We start from the raw sequence: 6445 nt of genomic DNA, 5'->3' as shown, positions 1-6445 counted from the left end.
ATACTAACCTGTACTAACCCTATTACTAACTACGGGTCTGCCTAGATGGTGTTCAAAATTTGACCAAAGGTTTTTTCTTGTTTTGTTTTGTGAACCCCTCTCATGTGAAGGGTGTTCTCAAGAACAACCCTTGGTTTTTCCATTTGTCTCTTCTTGTCTTCAACCTTGGTCTCGAGACTTCACTTTCTGTGATGACAAGAAGCTTAAAGTTCTTGTTTGGATTGCATTTCCTAGTTTCCCTCCACCTTGTTGACCATTTTTGCAAAATATTGCTCATACATGCCCATCCTTATAAGAGGGTTTGTGTTGAAATAGATATTTCCAAAGAGCCTAGAAGGAAATAATTAATAAAGAGATCGGTGGCTAAATTTTTTCTCAATGTGTTATGTATTTGATTCTACCCAATGCATGGTTTTGTTGTTAGCCCATAGACCATAAAATTAAGGATTCCCCTTTGGCCTCTTCTAGGACTAAACCTCCTTCCAAGGAGTTTGTTGCCTCTCATGGACCAGAAGCCAGTAAGGAAGACATTAGTTGGACAACTATAATTTGCAAGGGTAGACAACCTTTGGCTACTCAACCTAAACAAGACACACCTGCCATGACTTCACCACCTAAGGACTCTCTGCTATCTAAGGATTCTAAGAATATCTCCCTTTTGTGGGGTGTTTCAAACCTTGTGTCTCAGGGGAAGTCACAACCAACCATGACTTCAATCACCATTTCTAAGAGGCTAGTTTCAAGACATCGGTGTTTGGTTTCTGACACTCTGGTCTCCTTGCGTCTCACATCCCCCTTGAAGAGAGCATACTAAAGACAAGGGAATAGGTAAAAGATAAGTGATCCCAGGAGATCTTTATCTTGTTTTTCACTTAGGCTCAATTTTTTTTGCATAATTTTTCCTCCTCTCTTGGGGAAGAGGATAACATGAATGATGGTTTAGAATAAATTTCCATTGGAATGCTCAAGGCCTTACAAAACTCTCTAAAATATAACCAGCTTGAGATGTTTGTCATAAGTTTCCTCAAATTGATTTTTTTTTTGCCTTAATAGATTAAGATAGCTTGGTTTTTTTTCTTGCTACATCATGCCATGTTATTTGGCCCTATAGTTTGGTTTTCTCCTCCAATCATGAAGCTAGTAGAGGATGAGTGTTTACCCTTTTAGCACCACACTGGAAAAATGTAGTTGTTAAGCATGGTGAAGACCCCATGCACACAATGTTTTGGATTCTAGTGCAAATCGGTGATCATCCTTTTGGTATAGTTAATATTTATGCCCCCAGTAATGTGATGGAAAGAACATACCTTTGGTGTTGGATAGCTAATTCACCATCTCCAACTACTTGGGTTCTATATGGAGACTTTAATAAGGTTGAGGTGGCTTTTGACAAGAATGACACTTCACTATTCTATTGGACAAAAGGTGAGCACGAGGCTTGGTTCTACATGTACGATAAATTATGCTTTTTTCATCCCAATATTGTCATCTTCTACATGTCATTTGTCATACTTGGAGTAATTTCTATTAAAAATAGAGAATACTGAGTGGGGGAGGGGGGTGAATCAATATTCCAACACTTTTACACCAATTATATATTTCAATGCTCACAAATGAATAAAATGAAAAGTAAAGTACACGACAATAAGAAACTCATAACAACATGATTTATTTTCGAGAAACCATGGCCAAGGGAAAAACCCAAATGGTGATGATACCCACAACACTGCACTAATATGAAAGTTCTCTTTTAGGAGATATGACCATATTAGGAACCTTTACATATATTTAGTAGATGAGTCCTTGTGAGGGGACTAGGTCTTGTTAGAGGTTTCAACCATATTAGGAGGTGTAATATGATGGAGCTCATTGTTCTTATAAGGACATAAAATTATACAACAGGTAATAGATACAATACCAAAATGATTGTACTGATATTTTCTATATCTGATTAGTCTTTTGTATATCTCGCATATGATTCTTCCCATGAAACAACTGTTCACATCTAACTATTGAAACACCATCATAGTATCATAAATAAAACTCACATAACATGTGTATATCTACACCATACTTTGCATCCTCAAACTGTCCTCATTATATACCCTTTTAATTATAGTTGTCTAGACGATATGATGATGGAACATGTAAACACTTATCGAAAACTTATTACCAAAACATGCTAAGGGTTAATATCTAGGATGTAATCCCTACATTGCCAAGTAATTTAATTCACAAGGAAATTCAATTCCTTGGGCTAAAATTCACATTCTCTACCTCCTACACCATACTCCGCAATACAGACTTGTCTTCACACTATCCATCCAAAACATATGCTAACTGATACATTAACTCCAATGAACATGATTACATCATATACAAACTTTATTCTATCGAAATTCAAAATTGTGGTCAATGATCATAGTCCAGTGAAGCTCGCTAATCAAAACAATACCTTTGCTGGTAGGTTTCCTAAGTTAGGCAATTTCCTTATTATACCAAAACTAAAACTATACTTAAGCCCATGCAACCTTACCATCTTTGATCATGTTTCCATAAATGATAACATCTATGCCTTCATATACTACTACTTGCCAATAATCTTCCTGTTTGGCATTGATGGCAACACTTAGTGAAAAATTGACGTAGTGTCAAAATTGTCAAAACATTAAACCTATCCAAAACTATCCTTATCTAAAGTTGTAACCAAAATTTCTCTCTCTATACCTAATCATGTTGTACTCCCCCCTTTTTCCATATTGTACTTCCCTTTTTATTATTTACATTTTTTTCATTGATATAACTCCCCCTTTGACATCAATGGCAAAGGTGAAATATGAGTATATTATGTCAAGTGAAAAATGGCATACTCTAAAAACTATCTCTACCAGCCTCAAAATGTCTGCAAAATTCCTTCCAGAGTGAAAAATTCAGTATCCCATGTTTTCTTCATGTTCTCAGCCACTTGGATTACCCTCAAAATTTCATAAGCTGCAATTTCTGCTCCATGTAGATCAGTAGGTGTAAAAACCTCATAAGTCTTCTTGGAAGACTCCAGTAATTCCAATTGCTTCTATATTAACTCTAATTTTGGCGAAAGTATACTTTGCAACAATGAAAACTTACTCAAAACTTTGTCCATTCCCCTTTGTAGAACATTGATTGCATCAAAAACCTTATAACTTTGTCCATATCAACAACACTTTTCTCTATCTTAGCAAACTAATTTGGTAACTTCTCTAGCTTTTCTTTATCATCTTTAATGCATTTGCTAACATCTTCAACATGTTTTACAGACTTTATATAGGCAATATATTCTTGTTTTCCCTCATGAACACATTCTCTTATTTCCTTGATGCATTCATCAATTACTTTAACATCATTTACAATGCTAGCACATACCTTATAGAACTATTCTCTTTCAAATTCACGTTATGCCTTAGCCTTGGCAGCGAAGTATAATGAGAATCAAATTCTTCTATTACACTTGCCAAATTCTCAACAACGTTATCACCTTCAAAAGTATTTTGTGTGTGCAATCTCTTCTGCACTCTATCCAAAGCTTGTTCCAATATCATTACATGTTTTTCAGACTTCTTCTCTGCTCTTTCATTTGCTTTCACAAATGTCATTAGTGATATTTTCATTGAAGCATCTTCATCAAGATCTTCTTTGACCATGCTTGAAATGTCATGACTGCTATTGCTTGCCAACAATGATTGTAGTGATGAAGTGGGAGTGACTGGTGTAGCTTCAATTACCTTATCTCACAAAATTGTGATGTTAGCTTGTGCTACAGTGATCTATTCAGGTGGTATGACCGATTGATTAACACCATGTGTGTCACCATCAAGTATGATAAATGAAGGTTTACCTTCATTAATCATAGATTTGACTTCTGCCTCTTTGATAACATCATCTTTCTCTCTCTCTCTTTCTTTTCCAAGTCATGTTCATCCACATCAATTTGTTTGGCTTCAAAGGTTGCCTCTGTCACTATTTTTTGTATATCTTCAGTACTTGCCACATTATCCATGAACGTATCTTTATCTTGTTCTTTTTCCTCAGGACTAGTATCAAGAGTATGTCTCACAGTGCTATAGAACTTATTAACATCATCGGTTTCCTCTTGAGGTTTGACTGACCATTCTCTGATAGAAATGCCATTTGGTCAATGTGAAGATTCAATGCCATGATTTGACCTCATACCTAGTTCATCTAGAACCTCTACTAAAGCTTTCTCTGTCTCCTTGCTGTCTCATCATACAATCTTGCCATTATCTTCACTATTCTCATCTTTGTCCTCATATCTGGCCTAGGTTTGTCCAATATCTTCTCCATCTCATCTACTATGATCGATGTACAGAATTCGCATAGCTTTGTTTCTTTGATTTTATGATCCTCTTATAGTGCAAGTTATCTCCTTATATCCAATTTGTCATAAATAGGATATGAAATGCTACCTTTTATCTCTAAAAGATTCCTCTTGAAATTCAACAAATATTTAACAATTGAATTTTCAATTGTGGTCTGGTCATCCTCAACATGTCTGGTATAATATTTTCCAGTCTGATCTAGTTTTCCTTCATTTTCAATCCTTGATGTAATCTTATTAAGTTTGGCTTCCATTTCTTTCTTTCCTCTTCAATGTTTATTTCTGCAACTTCTAGAGTTTGTTTCTCTGCTATCTCAGTTTTTCTTACCTTTTTCAGCCCTTTTCTATTGTGCAACGTTGGCTGTCTTACGGCTTGGGCCTTGTGCTTTTGCCTTTTTCTTTATAGCTCTTGTAGGTGTCTTGTCAACTGTTTTATCTATCTTAGCAGTGGGAGGAGTCCTTGTAGATCTGCTCTTTTTGTGGTACTAAGTCTTGTGCTTGTTCTTTACAACTTTGCTTCCGTTCTTCATCATTGTGGGCTATATTACCTCGGTGGATGCTTCCGGGAAATTGTCAGCCGGCAAATGGTCCGCGGCGGAATGTCGGTGGAAAAGCTTGAGAACAGAGTGGGGATTGGAAAAATAACGGCCCTATTCGAAAGCTCCTAGTTTGGCTGTGTTACCTCTCAATTGCATTTGCTTTAACATTCATACAGCCTCTTCCAAGTAAAACCCTTTTTGTGCACATTGAAGTTGTGTGAAGAAAACCACCCGCAAACCCTTCAGCGTCCTGTCCAAAAGAAAAAACTAATCATTCTGACTTGAGGCTGGAAGGGCAAAACTTATTTTGAGTAATAGAGAATAGACAGCGACCTAAAACTATGCACGAATGTCCTCAATCGCTTATAAAATATGGAAAACAAACTATACAGTGCACCAGCCGGGAATCGAACCCGGGTCTGTACCGTGGCAGGGTACTATTCTACCACTAGACCACTGGTGCTGTTGAAATTCATGGACAAAATTAACATCAAACAAAAGGCGCATCAGAATACTGTAGGATAAAATAAACACGCTCTCAAGCCAGCCCGAGCAGTAACACAAGTATTTTTAGAAATGCGGGGTATCGAACCCCGTACCTCTCGCATGCAAAGCGAGCGCTCTACCATGTGAGCTACATCCCCTTTCGTATCTTCAAATTGTAATTAGTTCTACTTGATGAACAACATCCATATTACATCTTATCTCATAACAAAACTATTGTACAATTTTTTTTAAATGATTGGTTGAAGGTATATTTTCATGTTTGAGTGGGGTTAAGCTCAAAATGTCATAGCTAGGCAAGAGAACATGGGTCAATTTTGTTCCCACCTTAATCATGAGATTGTGAGGAGCTGAAGGCAAGTGAGAGGGCTACCATAATCCATGTGAATATTCCTTTACTCATTTGGAAAAGGTGTTAAGAAGAACGTCATTAGATATCACAACAATCCTTATTTGTCTACATGCATTTAATGTCGTTAGGTATCACAACAATCCTTATCAGTCTACATGCATTTAATGTCGATAGCAACAACGAGGTGAATGACTCAAGGGTAGTTGAAGGTGGTGTGGCTATAGAAATCATTTCTAGGGCATTACTCTAGCGATTGAAAATCACTTACAAATGTGTCAGTTCAAGTGAAACTTTCTTGCCTTGAAACTAAATCTACATAAGAATACTAGAACAAACCAGGGTTTTAATGTAAAGCAAGATGTGGATATCTACTACACAACAAAAACAAAAAGCTTTCTCTCTTTTCAAATGTTAAAAAGAATTGTCTCTAAAAGTGTGCCAAAAATGGATAAAGTTTAAGATATTCTTTAAGGTAATTTAACTTGAAGGGGAAATATTTTCTATTAAATTTTTACATAAAGTAATTTCTTATTTGGTTTTTTCAAGGTCATTTTAATCTACAAAAGAGGACACGAGTGGCCTAACAATGAACCATATTTATCTATAACTAATTGGCCATATGTTAACAAAAGCACACCCCTTGATAAATGCAACTAAAACCATACACGTGAAAGG

At 36.2% G+C, this 6445-nt stretch overlaps 2 non-coding genes across 2 annotated transcripts; both read right to left on the bottom strand.

Annotated features, from left to right (window-relative positions):
* Positions 1–5306: 5306 nt before the first annotated feature.
* On the bottom strand, positions 5307–5377 carry TRNAG-GCC (transfer RNA glycine (anticodon GCC)). The gene has a single exon. It is a non-coding gene; the product is annotated as a tRNA-Gly (tRNA).
* Positions 5378–5485: 108 nt separating this feature from the next.
* TRNAA-UGC (transfer RNA alanine (anticodon UGC)) lies at positions 5486–5558 on the bottom strand. The gene has a single exon. It is a non-coding gene; the product is annotated as a tRNA-Ala (tRNA).
* Positions 5559–6445: the final 887 nt, after the last annotated feature.

This window comes from Cupressus sempervirens, chromosome 10 (genome assembly GCF_028749045.1).
Source record: "Cupressus sempervirens isolate cs-2001-9-10 chromosome 10, ASM2874904v1, whole genome shotgun sequence".
Classification (NCBI taxonomy): Eukaryota; Viridiplantae; Streptophyta; class Pinopsida; order Cupressales; family Cupressaceae; genus Cupressus; species Cupressus sempervirens.
The sequence above is the reverse complement of the archived record's forward strand: the minus strand, read 5'-3'. Positions and strand labels throughout refer to the sequence as shown.